The sequence below is a fragment of the Lathamus discolor genome, chromosome 1 (assembly GCF_037157495.1).
Source record: "Lathamus discolor isolate bLatDis1 chromosome 1, bLatDis1.hap1, whole genome shotgun sequence".
Classification (NCBI taxonomy): domain Eukaryota; kingdom Metazoa; phylum Chordata; class Aves; order Psittaciformes; family Psittacidae; genus Lathamus; species Lathamus discolor.
The window spans coordinates 162,884,054-162,903,929 of record NC_088884.1 but is presented as its reverse complement, the minus strand read 5'-3'; the positions used below and the strand labels follow the sequence as shown (position 1 = coordinate 162,903,929).

The following is a 19,876-nucleotide window of genomic DNA, read 5'->3' as shown; positions in this document are numbered from 1 at the left end:
CCACAGAGCCTTGGGCAGGTTGGGTTAGGACCATGAGGATCGGAGTGCTGGAGAGGGGACACCTCTTGCTGGGAAGGGTTGAGTGGGATAGGATGGGATCCTGCGTGGAGAAGGGAGCTGGCTGGCCCCAGAGCTCCCCAAGCTGTTTGCGTGTGGCTTCAACACATGGACCTACTCCTCTATCCCATCTCCTGTGGTCACCACCCCTCTTGCCAACAGGACCCCATGTCTTTGTGGGCTCCTGGGGTGTCCTGGTGGCTATTGGAGGCTGTGTTGCCCCTGGCCGTGATCCCAGATGGACAAACTGCTGGTCCCCCCATCTCTGAAACAACTGGGGTTGTGTCTTTCCTGCTCTTCTGCTCTTTAGCTGGAAACACCAAGCGAGAAGGGACCTTTGAGCCATTTCCATGTGGGGCTAAAGCTCTGGAACTTGGGAAGGGATGGGGAGGACGTTGGGCTGGAGGAGGGAGTGGATTTTGAGCCGGAGACAGCTGAAACGGAGCTTGGTGGGGATGGACACACAGAAGGTTGGAACTGGATGATCTTAAGGTCCTTTCCACCCAAACCATTCCATGATTCTGTAAGGTCCTGCTTTCTGCTGGACACCTTTTTGTAGTGGAGGAGGGTGCCTGCAGGCATAGAAAACCCCACTGCTAGGTCTGAGCCCCAAAAGGGACCCCATCAAACCGCTACAGAAGAAGAGGATGAGGATGCTCATCCACCCTCCTCTCAAGCCCACTCTGCTGGGATGCGGGCGCATCTCCCCTCCGTGCCACCACCCTGCACGCCTGTGAGGACAGGGATGTCCCTCCGAGGATGCCCAAGCGTCACTGTGGAGACGACCACACGGGCTGTTTGGGCAGAGAAAGGCCATTGCCCCACATCCCTGTGATGTGCCGCAGGAATTTGTGGTCTGTGATGGGTGAGTCAACGTGAATGGGAAGAATCCGGCTATTTTAAGACCACTGACATGGGGGGGGGGGTGGTTAACCCCATTCCCTCCTCCCACAGCAGTGCCTTGCTGGTGTTGCAGCCACCTCAGACCAGGACCAGACAACAGCATAGCTTATCAATGCAACACTGACATTGGCAGTAATGGCTCTTCAGAGACAGTGCCAGACTAGAAGCAGGAAAGAAAACCCCACAGCCACAGGATTATGAAGCCTGCTTTATGTTCCCCCAATACACTCATGGACATGGGGAGACTGAGCTGAGCTCTTAGGCAGAAGCTCTTCCCTGTGAGGGTGCTGAGGCGCTGGCACAGGGTGCCCAGAGAAGCTGTGGCTGCCCCATCCCTGGCAGTGCTCAAGGCCAGGTTGGACACAGGGGCTTGGAGCAAGCTGCTCCAGTGGAAGGGGTCCCTGCCCATGGCAGGGGTTGGAGCTGGAGGAGCTTTAAGCTCCCTTCCAACACAAACCAGGCTGGGATCAACTGTATGATTGCAATTTGACTTTGTGCATTTTGCACTGGCTCATGTTTGATTTCTGGTCCGTAAACTTGTCAAGCTTCCCCTTGGATGCAGGTACCCACTGAGCATCAACTACACCCCACAGCACGTTGCTCCCCGGTCAGCTACCACCCCACAAGGAAGGGGTTTCTTCTCTTCCCTCCTAATTCCTTCCTTTGCCTGCTTCCTGACGGCTTTTGTCTAAATGCTTCTTTCCACAATGAACGGAGACAGAGATCCACATCTGCGTCACTTGGCTCTCACTGCAGTCCCGCTCCCAACCGAACGCTGTCGGAAGCACTGCCCCAAAGCCACCAACACTTCTAAAACCTCCTGGGGATGTCTGAGTAATTCATCAGCACGGATTCATATCAAAGCCCGCAGAGGAGAGACACTGAGAACATTTGTGGTAGTTGTAGAGGCAGATCCCGCGGCAGTCGCTGTCAGCAGCGCAGGTGAGATGAACAACGTGGGACTGCTCACAGCCCAGACAAATTAATAAGGATGCTGTGGTGGGATGAGTTCTGCCCCAGATGTAGGAAGCGCAAGCTGGTAACATGTGCCAGGCCCCTCTGGAGCTTGTTTCACAACTGCTTCCCATTCCACACGCATGGCTGAGGCATTCTGCTGCCCTGAGCTCGAGCTAGGGCTGAGAAAGAATAGAGGAGGGATGAGACCGGGTGCTGGTCCAACCCCAGGCAGCTTCCTTCTCCCTTTGCACACCCTTATACCAGCACAAAGCACCAGGACCCTTTGCAGGGCTTTAAGCTATAGATGCTGCGCTGATTCAGGTTGGATGAACAGCACAAAGCACCAGGACCCTTTGCAGAGCTTTAAGCTATAGATGCTGCGCTGATTCAGGTTGGATGGACAGCACAAAGCACCAGGACCCTTTGCAGAGCTTTAAGCTATAGATGCTGCACTGATTCAGGTTGGATGGACAGCACAAAGCACCAGGACCCTTTGCAGAGCTTTAAGCTATAGATGCTGCACTGATTCAGGTTGGATGGACAGCACAAAGCACCAAGACCCTTTGCAGAGCCTATAGATGCTGCACTGATTCAGGTTGGATGGACAGCACAAAGCATGGCTTCAGGAGCTGGGGAGGAGGTGTGAGGCTTGGTCACCAAGATCTCCCCATTCCATTAGGGCTGGATGGATCCTTGGCGTGATCCAGGTGTTTGGGCTATTTGCTTAGTGCAAGGTGGTTGTGGTGAGCTGAGCAATACGGAAAGCTGCTGGAATGGACAGTAGTGACAGGACAAGGGGTAATGGGTTCAAACTTGAACAGGGGAAGTTTAGATTGGATATAAGGAGGATGTTCTTTACTGTTAGGATGGTGAGGCACTGGAATGGGTTGCCCAGGGAGGTTGTCAGTGCTCCATCCCTGGCAGTGTTCAAAGCCAGGTTGGACAGAGCCTTGGGTGCCATGGTTTAGTGTGAGGTGTCCCTGCCCATGGAAGGGGGTTGGAACTGGGTGATCTTGAGGTCCTTTCGAACCCTGACCATTCTATGATTCTATGAATTAAGGAACTAGGGAAAAGGGATGCTCTGGAGAGCTGGTGTGTGGTCATGCTGCTGCTCAAGTAATTTGTCATCTCTAAGGCTCGAACTAGGACAGAAATGCAATGCAGGGTTATGGATATCTCTAAGAGAGGACAAAGAGGCCAGAGCAATGGATGACTTCTGTGCACAGAGCAGGATGTCCCCATGCGTGACAGGAGACGTGTCTTGCTGTGTCTTTGTGAAGCAGAGAGTAGCCAGTGTCCAACCCCTTCCTTTGCCAGCTCCAGCATCAGCACTGCTACGGGATGATCTTCATCGCTATCTAACACATACAACTCCACTTACAACCAGTGTCCTGGAGCTTCTCCCTGGCCTTGCTTTACTCTTTCAAGGCTTCTGGTCACAACATCCCATAAAAGATACAATAGGATTGGAAAGGAGAAAGGAAATGGGCAAGGAGTTGAATTTTATGAGAACAACTTACCTAGGCTAGAAATCTCCAACCTGGAAAAGAAATGATTGAGAAGAAGGTCTATATATAAGGGTCATCGATTTCAGGGGGAATCATTCTCATAATGGAAAATAAGGGGTCTCAAATCATCATCTAGAGGTCACTGACATTCACCTTCGGGTATCCTGGTCTTTGAGACGGGATGGGGTCTGCTTTAGGACACGCTTGCCCCAGCAGCCCCAGGGTGAAACAGGCTGAAACTCCTTTTCCTTTTGAGCTCTGTCTGGCTCCCTACACACACTCCCCATGATGCTGAAGTGTGTCAGTGCCCAGAGCACGCTTGGCTTCACACGTGGTGGAAGCACCAACTAGACAGAGGTTAAAGGTCTTCCCTAAGATGCGTTTGAAGCTTGGGGACCAGGGGAAGCGGTGAGCTGTGCATGAGACATGGATGCTTACACACCTCACTGCTCTGAGAGATGCGGATAGGCTAGGGAGAGCAGAGCTTGACCCAAGCATCATGGGGAGGATTTGCAGCTCTGGAGGAGATGCTTGTTGGGTTGAGCATTGGCTCGTTGGCTAGAGATGAGGGAGGAGGCCATGCTGTAAGTAAAAATCCAGTGTACAAGTTCTTCCAGTAAGAACAAGGCCATTGCCCATTAGATGTGAGAGGTGATGGCTGTCATCTGGCTGATAGAGGCAGTGGAGAAAGGTTCTGTATCAGTCACAGGGTGCTGTAGGAAAAGCTAGAAGGCTGTAGGACACCGCAAGAGGGTTTGGGCTGGAGGCACATCAGCAGAGATGGAGACATCATGGATTGCTCTCTGTGCTGTCTGACCCTATGGGGTTTCCTTTACTGGAAAGACCATTTCTGATCACCGACACCAGAGGTGCTGCAGGTCCTAAGAGCGATTGCAAACAGCAGCAAAATGGTTTTCCTTCTGGGCAGGCCTCCCCTTGCATCCTCTGGGCTGTTTATATAGCCACCACAGGGCAACTCACGGGGTTTCATTAGGTCTGGCCCTAATTACAGCTCTGTTGAGCTTTGTTGTCCTCTTCTTCCTCCACCCTTCAGTTCTCTGTATCTTGTGGGTAGAAAAACACAAAACAGAAAGAGGGAGGATTTGAAACCCCTTTCTACATGGACATTTTCCACCTGAGGATGGATAATCCTACCGCACACACCCACGACACAATCAGAAACACCTTCTCGTCAGGTCCTTGCGATGCTGGTCCTCACTCCCGCGCAGAGCCCCTCTTTCCAGCAATGCATTGGCTTGATGGGGTGTCCAAGGCACTGCTTTTTGAGGTTAGGAAGCCTTCCAGATGAGATATCCCAAGGCAAAACGTGTCTGTAAACATGGTAATAGTGGTGCACAGCATGGAGCCAGGGGGAGGTAAGGAAATAGTGTCCGTGCTTGGCCAGGTGATACTGGTCCATCAGAGCTCTGAAAGACAATGTGGGGTTAAAGATACACACCACATTGCTGTAGGAGCATCTTTGGGGGACATCTGGATGTATCCCCTCACCAGTGCATTTGCAGCAGACCTGGCACTTTCCAATGCCCTCAGGCTGTTTATAAGCAAATGGAAAATGAGGAGGAACCCACATCTATGCCTCATTCATCCTCCATCCCTGCCCCAGGGCTTGCTGCCGTGTCCTTCCTGCTGCCCTCAGAGAGCAAAGCCTTATCCCATGGCCAGCTCCAACTCCACAAGCAAGGCAGAGCACACAAAAAGCTCTCCATCAAACCAAATCGTTTGCAACCTCTGCATCCACTTCAAAGCCTTACTTCCCTTTTGTAGAGGATCCGGAAGGATGGGAGAAGCATTCAAAGCCCAAAGCTGGTTCTGAAGTCCAAAGCTGGGCGAGCAAAACAGTTTGTTTAATACGCCAGCGCAGAAACCCATGGGAGCAACACCTCCCTGCAAAGCAGGTCGCTTCTTTAGCAAGTGAGAAATGGTTTCCCCACCTTCACAGCACTAAGGGAGAAATCAAAGAGCATCGGAAGGAGCAGGGAAAGCCAAGCCATAGCTTTGCCATTCGTCCCACTGGATCCCCACCAGCCCAGGAGGCACTGAAGGAGACCATAACAATATTCCCCTCTTTACACATGACTTCAAAGCCCCAAAGCCACCCTTTCCACAGGGACTTGGGTCAGCTGCCGCACCAGACTCCAAATATTTTCCTAGCTGGAAAATGAAAAGAAACCCCTACCCCTGTCTAGCTCCATAGCCAATGTACACAGAATGACAAAGGCCCTGGCACACGTATCTTGCACAAGCTAATTGTAGGAGTTGGAAGGTAACGTGATCATGTTTTCTTTAGGTGGTTGGTGCAGATGCAATCACTGCTCCGGAGATGCCAGCCACAGATGACGCAAAGATGCCTTTATGCAATCAGCTGCTTTGTGCTATGGAAAGAAGTTTCCCTCTCTGGCCCTATTTTCCCCTCCATTCCTTTTTGGTTTTCATCCTGGCTTGCTCAGAAGGTGACGGGTGAGTTCAATAGGCTAAATGGGCAGTAAGCAGAAGGGTAGTGGTGTAGAAAGCCCATTCCTGGGTTTCCATCATCAATGAAGGAGCAAAAGGAGTTAATGGCTTTGCATCTGCTGAGTTGGGAAAAAGCCCCTGTTCACCTTTCCACCTGATGGGCTGGAAGGGGGTCACGTTGCAGCCAGGTCTCCCCCCATCCTTGGCATCTGCTATGGCTTTAGACGTCAGCGGATGCCGGGCAGCCATCTGCTCCATCCAGCACACTGTGGAGGAGCACGTGCATGGAGACCCCACGGTCCCCTCCTCATCCTTGGGAGATGCCAAGGCTGCCAGTGAACCGCAGAAGAAATGTGGTTTGATATTGCAGGGATGAAGGCTCGGTGGGACACAGACCCTTCGGTCTCTGCCAAGGTTCCTCTAGGGTGTATAAAGGTCTCCCAGGTGACTCACAGTCACTTCTGCCAGGGCGAAATCACAGCATGATCACAGGCCTCCAGCCAAAACTGCTTCCAAAACAGCTATTTTTGTCTGAGGAGCCTTTCTGAGGTTTTCAGTTTTGCTGATTCAGTTCCTCTCTGTGCCACTGCCTTTCTCCTGTGGCTGGACAGGCAACGGAGGTCAGAGACATGGATGCCTTCAGGACATCATAGGTTTCTTCCACCTCCACTGCTGGACAGAGGGGACACAGTCATAGAATTATATACTAGAATCACGGGATGCTTTGTGTTGGAAGGGACCTTAAAGCTCATCCAGTTCCAACCCCTGCCACGGGCAGGGACCCCTTCCACTGGAGCAGCTTGCTCCAAGCCCCTGTGTCCAACCTGGCCTTGAGCACTGCCAGGGATGGGGCAGCCACAGCTTCTCTGGGCAGCCTACTCCAGTGCTTTACACATGATGAATAAACCCTGCCTTGACTGCAAATACTCAAGACAAAAGGTTGATAAACATCCTGGAGACATCAGCAGCACCTATGTCTGCTCCTACCCTCTTCCATCCCTCTTGTCTGGTCAAACCTGGGTCCTTTCTTGATGTGATTTAGGACTGATATGTGGCCATCCTACCATCAGTTGAGGTGGCAAAGGTGGCTCATGAAGACCTTTCCATCTCATTATCTCTGCACAGCATCCAAAGCAGTGCATGGCTTAAGGACGATGAGCTGTGGGATGAAGCAAGCTTGAATCCTTCAGTGGTGGGAAGCAGCCCTCAGTTTAGAGAGCTGAGAAAGGGGGAATTGGCCATGCATGGTCTGGAGGAAAGGAAGGAAAGGAAGAAAAGGAAGTGAGAGAGCTCATAGCTGGGGCAGGGAGTGGAGACAAAGCCCCTGGTTCATCCACTGGTGAAACCCGTTTCCAGTCATGGTCCAGTGCCAGCAAAGGAATTTGTCTTCAGGGCAGGGAATTCCCACATTCTTTGAGGATAAGGAAGCATGGGGAAAGCAATAGCTGGGGGATGTGTTTGCTGTACTCAGGTCATTTATTAACTGGAAACTGTAAGCTCCCACTGGAGCCCAAGGCCATCGGCTGGTCATGAGATGGAATTTCAGCCCACAGACACCTTCATTTCAGTGTCCTTGTGGACTGGAAAAGGAATGTAGACCTGGAGGCCCACACAGAGAGGCTTGGCAGCCACCAAAGAGATGCTTCCTGCTTGGTCTTCCAACCCCACTTCCCAAAGCTCCTTCCCAGGGCTTGAGGAGTCTCTTGCTTCTGCTTTTGCTGAAGCCATTCAGCCACTTGGTATTGCTCAGAAGAGAGATTGGCCAGGGTAGAGATGGAGTAGAATGGGGAACAACTCAAACCTCAGGTTAAAGCTGAGGACCCAGCCCATGCTCCTCCCTTGTAAGGCTGGAAAAACCCTTCCACCCTGAGCCAAGAGGGCTGTGCCATATCCCTGATTCCCGGTATGGACAGAAGTGGCACTTTCTAACAGGAGACATGCAGACCTGGTGCTTGCAGTGGAAACCCAGCCCTCCTGCCTGCTATTCTGTTCCAATTTGTTTTTACCAGACCTAACCTGCTGCTCTGGGGCTCCATTCGGGAAAACCATCCGAGGATGCTAAAGCAAGCTTCTTCAGTCTAGACATCAGCTGGGAAGCCTGGCAATGCCTGGCTTTCTCAAGGGGTATTGGGCACTGCCTGCTGGAGATCTCAGCATTGGCACCATCACTGCTTCTCCCGGGGTTGTTCAACAAAGGCATGAAGTGGGAGCAGGGAAAAGAGATAGCATTGCTCACCCGTAGCCATTTCTCTTTGGTTTACAAGTTCTAAATAAAGGTCTTGGCCAACATAAATGAGGTTTGTGAGAGAAGCAGGCTCCTTCCATCCCTTGCAGGCTGTGTGGTTTGGAGGGCTGCTGAACAAGACCCAACTCCACTCATCCTTCCCATTAGCTGCCAGAAGGAAAGTGGTCACTTAATGTGCATTTCCTCAGTTATGATTCTATGACACAGGACAGGAATCCCATAGGGTTAGGACCAGCTTTTACAGAGCATCACATCTTACCCCTTGTCTTACATAGCACGGCCAAGCCACTGCATTAGAGGTGAGCATCCCAGCGCACGCACTGGGCTTCAGCTGGCGATGCAGGAGCCTCCCTGATTTACAGGAAGACCTGGGCAATGCACCAGGTTGTGTTGCCAGCACTGCAGAGGCTTTGTCTGCCTTGTGTCAATACAGGAGGAGACAGCTTATACCAGCGGGGATGGTCTTGCCAGCAAAGGAAACCATCCCTCTGGATGACATAAACCAGAGTCTTTTGGCTTGTTCAGGATGCCTCAAGCTGAGTGGGCAGATGTTGTCATGGATTGGAGATAGGAAGGGGCCCCCCATTGCAGTCCCTGGCATCAACCCAGCTTTGCAGTGCCAACACAGCCTTGGGACCCCCTGCCAGAGCCCTGTGGCAGCTTGGAGAAGATCCTCTCCCATCCTCAGCTCTGCGGGGGGATGAAGGGGCCTCACATGGGCTCAGATTATTCCATAACAGCAACTGGGGAAGAGCTTCAAACAGACCTGGTTTGGAGATGCTGCAGGAGGTCTGGTTTCAGTGTACAACCCGCTGGATGTCAGGCATTTACGAGTACAATCAGGTCGCAGCTGAGATCTGAAGACGGCTTTAAGTTATTGCGATGCTCACTGTAAAGCTCTGGAGGTCTCTGGGCCGACTTTACAGTCCAAGCAAGGAGTACCAGCATCACCAGACATCCCGGAATGGAGACACCTTCACCTCGCTTGTAACCTGGAAGCATGCGCAATGGGCAGGGCACCCTCATTTAGGAGTTATTTCTGCTCCTTAAGGCTTTGAAAACTATTGAACTATTGTCCTTGTACATAAAGGAATTTGGATGGAAGCTTTTCCTCACATCAGGATGCTTGGCACTGAGAAGTTGCTCCCCAGAGCTTTTAAGGAAGAAAGGGGAAGAGGCGCTGGCACAGGGTGCCCAGGGAATCTGTGGCTGCCCCATCCCTGGCAGTGTTCAAGGCCAGGTTGGATGGCGCTTGGAGCACCCTGCTCCAGTGGAAGTGAAGCAGGAGCTTGGAATTGGATGAGCCTTAAGGTCCCTTCCAGCACAAACCAGGTTGGGATTCTATGGATAAATCCCAGTGCAAGTAGATGGACTCCCTGTTTCCATTTCCATCTCTGTCCTTGCCTCAACACATGCCCAAGCACATCGATGCTTTCTGCCCACCATTCCCCAGGGAAACCCATGGACCAGTGATGCTCCTTCAGACCTCACTGCAGCTCACATCTGGCTGCTTCTCTGATCAGTGCTAAAACACTTCACCACTTCTGCTGCTGCACCCAGGGACCTCCGAGAGCTTTGGGATCTTGGAATGAAATGGCTTGAAGAGAAATGAAATCACCCTGTGAGGGAAGCTGCTCATGTCATTACTGCAAGGAAAAGGCAAAGGAACACAGAAGGATCTGAGGAACGCCGAGTTTGGGGGTTGACAGAGTTTTCCTTTCCTCAAAAGGAAGGATTTGGGGAAAAAAAGAAAAAAAAAACAGGAAAAAAATCCAGTATTTTTATTTATGAAAACTGAGTTTTGTTTTGTTAAAGGGTCATAAAATCCTAAAACAGCTGAAAAAAGAAAAAACACCTTAAAAAAAAACCCAAAAAAACAACTAAACACAAATCCCGAAACATTTCCACAGAAATCAGTCTCAAACAGGAGATTTTTCCTGCAGAAGAGTAAAACTCAGCAGGAATCCCCAGGGTCCCATTCAACAGCAGTCAAAGGCATCCACGGAGCAGAGAAAGGGAATCTGCTTCTTTCCTTTCCTTCTTTCTTCTTTCTCCCTTTATTCTTCTCTTTCCTGCACAATGGGTGCAAACAAGGATGCTCTGTTGGCTCTCAGAGGTGGTGGAGGTAGAGAAGTTGATGTCTCTGCAATCAGAGACCTGGGTTAGGAATGGGAGCTCCGGGTTCAATAGTTTAGGACTCGCCTGGAGCACAGGTTATCCCGGCGTTCCCAGCATTCTCCAAAGCCTCTTCCATCCTGATTTATTCATCTGTGGGAAGCGCTAAGACGTAACACAGCTCCCAAAGGGAGGCAAGCACAGCCTTAACCTTAGGAAACTGCCTAAGATCTGCTGAGCCTGGGTAAGCTGCAGCTCCAAACCGAGCTGCCAAGGGCTCCTTGGCTTGGAAAGCTTCACCAGATCCCACCGGTGGGAATGTCCGTGTCCTGAGGAAGCTCCTGGATCAGCGCTGGATATTGCATGAGCGGTCCCTGGGACGGAAAGGGCTTGATCTGTTCATGGCTATTTCCAAGGTGGGCGAGAAGGTGAAGAGAAGGCTCCTGAAGGGGAGAGCTGAGAGCAGCTCCAGTGCCTAAAGGGGCTGCAGGAAAGCTGGAGAGGGGCTTGGGACAAGGGCCTGTAGGGCCAGGCCAAGGGGAATGGCTTGAACCTGCCCGAGGGGAGACTGAGCTGAGCTCTTAGGCAGAAGCTCTTCCCTGGGAGGGTGCTGAGGCGCTGGCACAGGGTGCCCAGAGAAGCTGTGGCTGCCCCATCCCTGGCAGTGCTCAAGGCCAGGTTGGACACAGGGGCTTGGAGCAAGCTGCTCCAGTGGAAGGGATCCCTGCCTGCAGCAGGGGTTGGAGCTGGAGGAGCTTTAAGCTCCCTTCCAATACAAACCATTCCATGATCCTATGACGTGCATCCTGCTGCTGGGAATCTCTTCCAGCAACGTATAACCCAGCCTGTTCCTTCCAAGTTGTTTGCTTCTGAAGTCTAATGGCAAAATTAAGAGCTTGAGTCTCCACGGGACTCCCATTTTGGTAGAATTTACACCTTCCCATGCACCCCAGCAGCCGTTTTGTGCAGTTTAAGTGCATGTGTAACCCGCATTTGAGTATTGTTAGCATTATTGCTGTTTTACCTCTCTTGCTGCTATTAGCCCACCGATGATGCTGCTGTTTGAGAGGCCGCGACCAGGGACTCCTTTGATACGCAGACATCCTGCCAATAGAAAATTCACTTGGGCAAATAAGTCTCAATGAGCAGCAGCTTTGTGTAGTTTTATTCCCCTCATTGTACTCCCTCCAAGGCTGCAAGTGATCCAATATAAGTGCTGAGGCTGGCTGGCCCCCAATGGGAAGCCTGATTGCTCTCCTGCCACAGTGCTGGCAGGCAGGAGAAGGAGCTCAGGACCATCCTGTATCGCCAAGGCTCTGCTCTGAAAGATGGGGGGGGGCGGTTGGATGGTAAAGTGATGGCAAAGGATGGAGGGCAGGATGCAGGTCCATGTTGATGTGATGGGCATCATTCCATTTGTCCAAATGGGCTGAAATCAGCCAGAAAACACCAAAGTTAGGGGATGGTCAATGCACAGATGGACCTTTTCACGCTCATCCTCATCTGCAGTAACCAGGGGAGAAAATTGCTTCCTTTTTCTCTTTTGTCTGTGCAGAATCATGTTAATGGGCTACAACAGGATCAAATCCCTCTTTTTTCGTTGCTGTTTCGTATGTGCACAGCTTTACCAAGGAGTCTGGCATTGAGATGGGTTGGCACATAGAGAACGTGGCCTTTCTGGGTATCAGAGTGCCTCTCAGTGCCTCGCTGAGATTTAGGATGTCAGTTAACCCAAACCACCTCCAATAGAAAGGCTAAGGCTGTTCCAAAGTGATCAGGCTCTCTGCCCCTGTATCTGTAGCGAATGGGGTCAGCCACGGAGCTGGGAAGCATCCCCTTTCCCATCAGGATGGGGAAGTTGAGGAGAGGGGTCCCGTGTTGGGAATAGACCAAAATAACTGAGCAAAACAAGGCTTTGGATCCCAAAGTCCCCCTTTGAAAAAAGCCGCATTGTCAGACTGCAAACTCCCTCTTTGAGCAAAAGCAAGCTGCCAGACCCCGAAATTCCCATAGGGAAAAATCCAGCTGTGAGACCCCCAAATTCCTGCTTCAGCAAAACCATCACACCCCAAATTCCTTGTTTCTGCAGAAACAAGCCTTTGGCCTCCAAAGTCCTACTTGAGATCAAGCAAACCATTGGACTCCAAATTCCTCTTTTAAGCAAAACTAAGTTTCCAGACCCCGAAATCCCTGTTTGAGCAAAACAAGCCTTTGGATCCCGATATTCCCTGTTTGAAGAAAAACCCCACAAACCAGAAGGCAGATCCCCAACATCCCCCACCAAGCTGTCAGACCTTCGTTTGTGCAAAACCAAGCCATCAGACCCCAAAATCAGTATCTGAAAAAGGAAAGCAAGGAGTCAGACCCCAAATCTCTACTTTGGGATTGGACCCCAAAATCCCCATTGAAGCAAAACATCAGGCTCCAAAAACCTTTATTTGAGCAAAACCAAGCTGTCAGACCCCAAAGCCCCGTTTAAGCAAAACCAAGCCATCAGACCCCCAAATCCCAATTCAAGCCTGACCCCATAATCCCTATTTGTATAAAACCCAACCTGCCAGAGCCCAAATCTCCCATGTGAAGGAAACCAATCAGACCCCCAAAACCCCATTTGACCCAAAACAAGCCATCAAACCCCATTAACCAAACCTGAGCCAAAGACCCTGAGGTCCCGCATTGAGGATTTGGGCTCATTTCCATGCCGATGGGCACAAAGAGTTAAGATTCCATGGGCGCAGGCCAGCAGTGGCCAATCACAGGGAGCAGAGCCCGGCCCTTGGCCCCAGCCCAGCAGCAGGTTGCTCTCTGCAGGTATTAGTTTGTTTTCCTGCCCGGGGTACCAAGCAGGGAGACGATGAACATCAAGATCTATGGAGAATGGGGAGCCCCGGATGCATCCCTGGGTTATCCAGGTAAATCCCGGTGGGTGCTGGCTTTTGGGAGGCTCTTTTCTTTCCTCTTGCTCCCCGTCTCGCTGCGTGTCTTTGTTTGAGAACAGAAAGGGGCCAGGCAGGGGAAGGGAGGGGTTTCAGTGGATTAGTGTATGGGACCTGCTGCAGGTGCCTCTTTGGGGTGGGATGTACCCACCGGGCTGTGTTTGCATTGGGGGATCAAAGCAGAGATGGGGTGCATGGAGGTGGGTGCTCAGCATGGGGAGAGCTATTTCCCCCTCCTATAAACCCACCTTGGTACCCCTCAAGCATCAAGACCTGGCACCCCGGTTGGGTTTGGGGCACCATTCTGGTTAATGGCACTAATGCTGGTGGTGGGGACAAGCCACCATGGGGACAAAACACTATGGGGGTTTGCTCAGAGTCCGGGAGGGAGCGAGCACTTCCCGGGCTGGCTCCATGCCCTTGAAATTCCTTAGGGCGAGTTAATGATAAATCACAGCCAGGTCAGTAACGTGGTGGGAGCTGGTGGCGGGCACGCTCTTGTCCTTCCTGCTGGGACTCAGGTTTGGGAATGGTAAAGCCAGGCAGGGGTCGTGGGGATGGCTGCTTGGAAGCCCAAAAGGCAGGATCAAACCTCCCCGTTGCAACACACAGGCCAAGGCAAGGGTCTGCTGACAACGGGGGCCCTCCTGCTCCCACTGTGTGGCATTCAGGGCCAAGGAGTGGACCTGTAGCAGGAGATCACATTGGGATCCCTGGGATCTGGGGTATGGAGCCACAGGATGATGCTCAGGCAGATGTTGGGGTACTAGACAAGGGATGTAGCTCCTCACCGGGTAACTTTGAGCGGGCAGCAGCACCGTGCCTGCGCACTTCAATGGGCCAGGAGCATCCCTGTGCCCCTGCTGCAAGAGTCCACATCACGCAGCACCACGGGCTCAACCAGCAGCAGCTCAACTCCAGCCACCTTGCTGAAAAGGCAGCACCTTCATAAGGGGAAACTGAGGCACGCAGGGCTGGGATGGCTTCAAGTGGTTCAGCCTGCGCCATAGAGCATCCCAGAACCATAGAATCATAGAACCACGAAGTGGCTTGGGTTAGAAGGGACCTCAAAGCTCCTCCAGCTCCAACCCCTGCCACGGGCAGGGACCCCTTCCACTGGAGCAGCTTGCTCCAAGCCCCTGTGTCCAACCTGGCCTTGAGCACTGCCAGGGATGGGGCAGCCACAGCTTCTCTGGGCACCCTGTGCCAGCGCCTCAGCATCATCAGAATGTGGTGCTCTGTGATGTGTGCGGGGTCCCTGGGAGGTTTTGTAGTCTCCATCCTTGGAGGTTTTTAAGCTTTGAATGAACCCAGCAGGGTCTGACCTTGTAGCTGAGCCTGTCTCAAGCGGCCAAGTGGCCTGAAGACCCCTCACGGTCCCTTCCACCATGAATTATCTTGTCACTGAGGGAGCAGGTATCAACCCAAACCATTCTATGATCCTATGTTACATCTGCACATCACCCACCGGAGTTTCTCTGGGGCTTTGCCCACCTTGCTGCAGCCTCCAGGGTAATTTTCATAGAATCATAGGATCATAGAATAGTTAGGGTTGGAAAGGACCTCAAGATCATCTAGTTCCAACCCCCCTGCCATGGGCAGGGACACCTCACACTAAATTGATTTCTTTTCACACTATTTTGATTTCTTTCCTTCCTGGAGCAGCTCAAACCAGTGCAGTTTGCCAGGTTCTTGGTCTTTTATGCTCTTTTGGATACAGAGAATCCTGTGGGTTAAAATTAGGACCACCCTGAGACAAGGAACTGTGGTGGGATTGAACTGGGAAAAGGTGAAGCAGCTTGTCTGGAGGTGCAATAGCAATGCACAGATTGATTATTGGTTACGCTGTCAATAAGGGGTTTCCGGGTAGCTGCTGGGCTCTCTAAGCTTTGTGCTCGCAGAAGGATGCTCTGGGGCAGTGGCGTGGTCCACAGCATGGACCCAGCAGGAGCCTCTGCTGCTCTTCATCACCCTCAGCATCATCACTCTTGGGTGCTGCAGCAAAGCACAGTGAATACAGATGGGGACTGTGTAGCACATGCATGGGGGGTGTCCATCCCAGGAGCACCCCAGGCAGCAGAGGGAAGGAGGACGAGGAGGAGGACACGGAGCCAATGCCATGTGCTTTGCAATGGAGGTTTCAGCCATTCTTTGCCATGATTCCACCTCTTGCCAATTCCTGGTGGACAGGGATGGAGTGTGGGGGGGGTAGTGGAGTGTGTCCCTTAGACACAGCTACCAACCAAGAAGGAAAACTGATAGGGAACAGGCAGGATTAGCCGGGGAAGGCGGAGCAGGCTGCACTATTCAGGCTTTGTGGGGAGAGAACAATGGGGCCTTTATTGAGAAGGGAGGTGACAGGCTGGCAGGGACAGTTCGGTGCACACAGTGTCGCTTGGCCAGCTCCGGGGACAGGGCATGGGATGTGGGATGGGACAGTTTGGTACTCAGTGTCCCATCGTCAGCTCCAGGGTCAGGGAACTGGGACGTGGGATGGGACAGTTTGGTATCCGATGTGTCCCTTGGCACGCTGCGAGGACAGGAAAATGGGACGTAGAAAGTAGGATGGGACAGGTTGGTTCACAATATGTCCATGGAAATGGGACGTGGGATGTGGGATGGGGCAATCTGGTACTTAGTATATCCCTTGGCCAGCTGGGAGGGCAGTTAATGGGACATAGGAAGTAAGATGGTAAAAGTTGGTACACAAAATGTCCCTTGGCCAGCTCAAGGAACATGGAAATGAGACATGGGATGTAGGATGGGACAGTCTGGTGCCCAATGTGTCCCTTGGCCAGCTGGGCGGACAGGAAACTGGGATGGTATAGTTTGATACCCATCACGATTCTTGGCCAGAAAGTGAGACAAGGAGCAGGGACATGGGAGGGGACAGGCTCAGCATGTCCCTTAGCCACAGGTGGGGACAAGGGGAAACTGGGATGCAGGAAATGGGACAGGGGATGGGCCAGTTTGGTACCAACACATCCTCAGGTGGTGGGACTTGTCCCAAGGTGTCACTGCGAGCCCCACTATGCAGACCACATCCATGCAGAGATGGCATCACTCTCCCTGCCACCTTCACACGGATATCAATCCACAGCCACCCTTCCCAAATCCTCCAGCAATGGGAATAACACTGGATGTATTATGAGAGAGCATCGGGCTGGTTCTGGGATCATGGGGACCCTCAGCTGAGAGCGAGGAGCATCCCATGCTGGGGACATCCCAAACCAAGTGCTGCCACTCACTCCAGCCCTCAGCAGAGGGACCTTGGGGATGGAGAAAGCCACCATCTATGGCACAGGGACCCTGGGGACAGAGAGAGCCACCATCCTTGGCAGCACAACGAGCTCTCCATAAGAGCCGCCTGGGTCTTTTCATCCCATCTCTTTTGTTTCAGGCTCATTATGTAAATGGCTGATGCTCCCCCGTAATGAGAAAGTAGTTTCCCAGAACACAAAAGGCTGTAATTATCTCATTAGCAGCAGAAAGGGAAAGGAAATGTTTCTGAGCCTCTTGCTTTTATTCCCCACAGCAGCCCAAGAAAGCGCAGCCCCCAAAACGGGACCTGCTTGCCCCGAATCCTGACCCCCAAACGCAAATCCTGACCCCCACACATGATGCTGCCACACATGCAGGAGAGAAAGGCAAAGGATGCTCTTCAAATAATAGCTACACAATGGGAGGGTTGGTGGCTTTGAAGTGGGCCCTGTTATCCAGAGGATGCTGCTGGTCCCTATGAGGACCCTTCAGTGCTCTCAGATGCTGGGACAGGAGGTGTTGCTGGGAAGTGGGGGTCATAGAATGGTCCCCATCTTCCCAATTGGATGGTGCTTGGCAGGACTCCCAAGGAGGGATTGTAGCACAGATTCAGGATGGATTTCTGCAGCTGAATGCTTGCAACAGAATGTGATAGGAAATATCCTTAGGATACATGGAGGTTACTCCCAGGACAAGGCATCTAGGACGGCTTTGGTGCTGATTTGCTTTCTGAGCTCATGCCTTCATTGCTTCTAGCTATATACCCAGTCCTTGGGGTAGTAGAGCTAAAAAGGTCCCTGCAATCACCCAGGCTGCAGGCAGGATCTGGTCCGTGCCGAGGGCTCCAAAACCCCTTTCTGGTGGGGTTTGCTCCTGCCCACACTCTGTTGCTCTCCCCTGGTCCTGTCTTAGTCCTCAGTGAACTGGCTGGAAGCTGCCAGCGCAGCAACAAACCACTTGGTTTGGGTTGAATCTCTGCCACGTTTGTGAGCTGGATCAGGCCATAGGGAGAGCTGATGAGCAGCAGATCCGGGTGGGATCTCTCCTACAGCAGGAGCTCAATGCAAAGCTGGTTACGGGCCATGATGCCTGCAGTTCCACAGGGAATTCGCCTGGCTCCAAGGGGAAAACTGCAGGGGTGTCTCAGACAGTAGGGTCTTGGGGAGAGAAAATACGTGTATAGTTTATAGTCTGTCCTTGCACTGAGAGCTTCGTGGAATTACAGAGTCGTTTAGGTGGGAAGGGACCTTAATACTAATCCCATTCCAATCCCTGCCACGGGCAGGGACACCTTCCACTAGAGCAGCTTGCTCCAAGCCCCATCCAACCTGGCCTTGAGCACTGCCCACTGTCTAGTTTAAATCTGCTTTTGATGGGAAGTTCATTAAAGAAGGACCAATTCCAGCTTTGAGGAATAACCCTTTTCCTTCAGCAGGGATAAAAGCAACGTCTGCGTCCCAGGGAAGCAGCAGGAGTTGTTCGTTTGCCACCCTTCGTCTTGTGGCTCTGTGAAAAGCTTGTGGTTGAAAATGAGATGTGAGATGCGAACCGCGAGATTTACACGTTTCCATAGGCAGGTTCAAGTGCTTTTGTGCCATATTCCAGTGGCAGAGGAAAACCTGGCGGCCGCCAAGGCAGGATGTTGGAGTGGGGGGAAAGGAGTTGGATGAAGAGCCACAAGAAGTACTTGAGGGCTGGGAAAAATGCCTGTGAGAGATAGGAAAGGTTCCTTCTGTTCCCCTCTTCAGACCAAGCAGATTGAGAAGGGTGTAGAAGGAGGTGCCAATGCACTGGAGCCAGGTGGGAAGGGAGCAGTAGTGTCCCTGCCTCTTGAATTGACCCTGGCGGAGATGCTCTTGGCCAGGTTGGGTCCAGCACATCTGTAAGGAGGTGACACATGATGGCTCTTGACACGCAGGAGGTAGAGCAGCAGCTGAACGGTCTTTTTGGATGATGTGATGCGTGAGCAGAGGCTGAGGGCTGCTTGCTCATACCTGGAGGAGAGGGATGTGACTGCAAGTTGCATCTTGGTGGGAAGACAAAAACCTTCTTGGAGGTGCATGTTGTACAACTAAGGCAAGCAGGGCATTCTGCAGGGCAAGGTGGGAGCACTGAGGAGTGAGGCAGGTCCATCTGACCTCCTGCACTGCAGCAGTCATTCTCTGTGCTACGTCCATCCACCCTAGCCTGGGCAGGGAGCAGGAGTTGGGCTCCCATAGACTCATAGAACGGTTTGGGTTGGAAAGGACCTTAAGATCATCCAGTTCCAACCCTCACCATCACTGCTGGAGGTGTCTTGGGAGAACACAGGATGTCCACACCAACCCAAGCAACAACCTTTGAGGTGCTGGAAGCTTTGCTGAGACTCAAACACCTCCCATGGATGTATTGGCAGAGTGTGACATCAGGTCTTGGGCTTCAGCAGTTGTTTTTCTCCAGGGCTTGTTAATGCTTCACCAGACCCAGGTGGTTTTGCTCCCTACAGTCTTCTCACTGCTAACCCATTACTGGCCTTCCCTTCCCTCTCATAGAAACATAGAATAGTTTGGGTTGGAAGGGACCTTCAAAGCTCACCCAGTTCCAACCTCCTGCAGTGAGCAGGGACATCTTCAAGTAGATGAGGTTGCCCAGAGCCACATCCAGCCTGGCCTTGAATGTCTCCAGGGGTGGTGCATCCACCACCTCCTTGGGCAACCTGTGCCAGGGTTTTACCACCCTCATTATAACAACTTTATCCCTCACTTCCAGCCTCAATCTCCCTCTTTTAGATTAGAATCATAGAATCATATGTTGAAATAGAATCATAGGTTGGAAAAGACCTTTAAGATCATTGAGTCCAACCATTACCCCAGCACTGCCAAGGCCACCACTAAATCATGTCACTGAGGGCCTCATCTACATGGGGTTTGAACACTTTAAGGGATGGTGACTCCACCATTATCCTGAGCAGCTTTAATGGGTCTAAAGCCATCACCCCTCATCCTATCACAACAGTCACAGCAAACTTGTTTTCACCCCTTTACTCCATTTCTAACCTGCTCCACCACCCCAGGACGTGATGACTTCTTACCTCCAACTCTCCGGCAACAAACTGGGGAGCCACCAAAGCCCTGATGACAGCGCAGGTGTAGGTCCTACCCCCAAACCCCTCTAAGCAACCACAGAAGAAGAGGGAAAAGGAAGACACAGAAGCAGCAGCGTGTTTTCGTTGTGTCAGTAATTGCTTACCCGTTAAACCAGGCACAAACAAACTCCACTCTTGAAGGTCAGGGGCACTCCTGTTACCACAATTGCTGGTGGGGAGGTGGAATCTTTGACCTTCAGATGCCTTTGTTGCCTGTCCTGCCGGGAGCGCATGCCTGGGCTGGTGTGTGTGCCAAGGCACTGCCTTGCTTCGGGGCTGCGAGCAGTGATTGATTTCC

At 52.0% G+C, this 19,876-nt stretch overlaps 1 protein-coding gene across 4 annotated transcripts in view; it reads left to right on the top strand.

Moving 5' to 3' along the window:
- LZTS3 (leucine zipper tumor suppressor family member 3) overlaps positions 1–19,876 on the top strand; it is a 53,189-nt gene that overhangs the window by 13,694 nt on the left and 19,619 nt on the right. The window contains exon 1 of one of the 4 annotated variants that reach the window (XM_065662160.1): positions 13,060–13,169. The exons of 1 other annotated variant lie outside the window; for it this stretch is intronic. The gene's annotated coding sequence lies outside the window, so the exon portion shown is untranslated. Of the gene's footprint in view, positions 1–13,059; positions 13,180–19,876 lie in introns of those variants that run through there. 2 more of the 4 variants (XM_065662151.1, XM_065662136.1) reach the window with 2 other exon arrangements.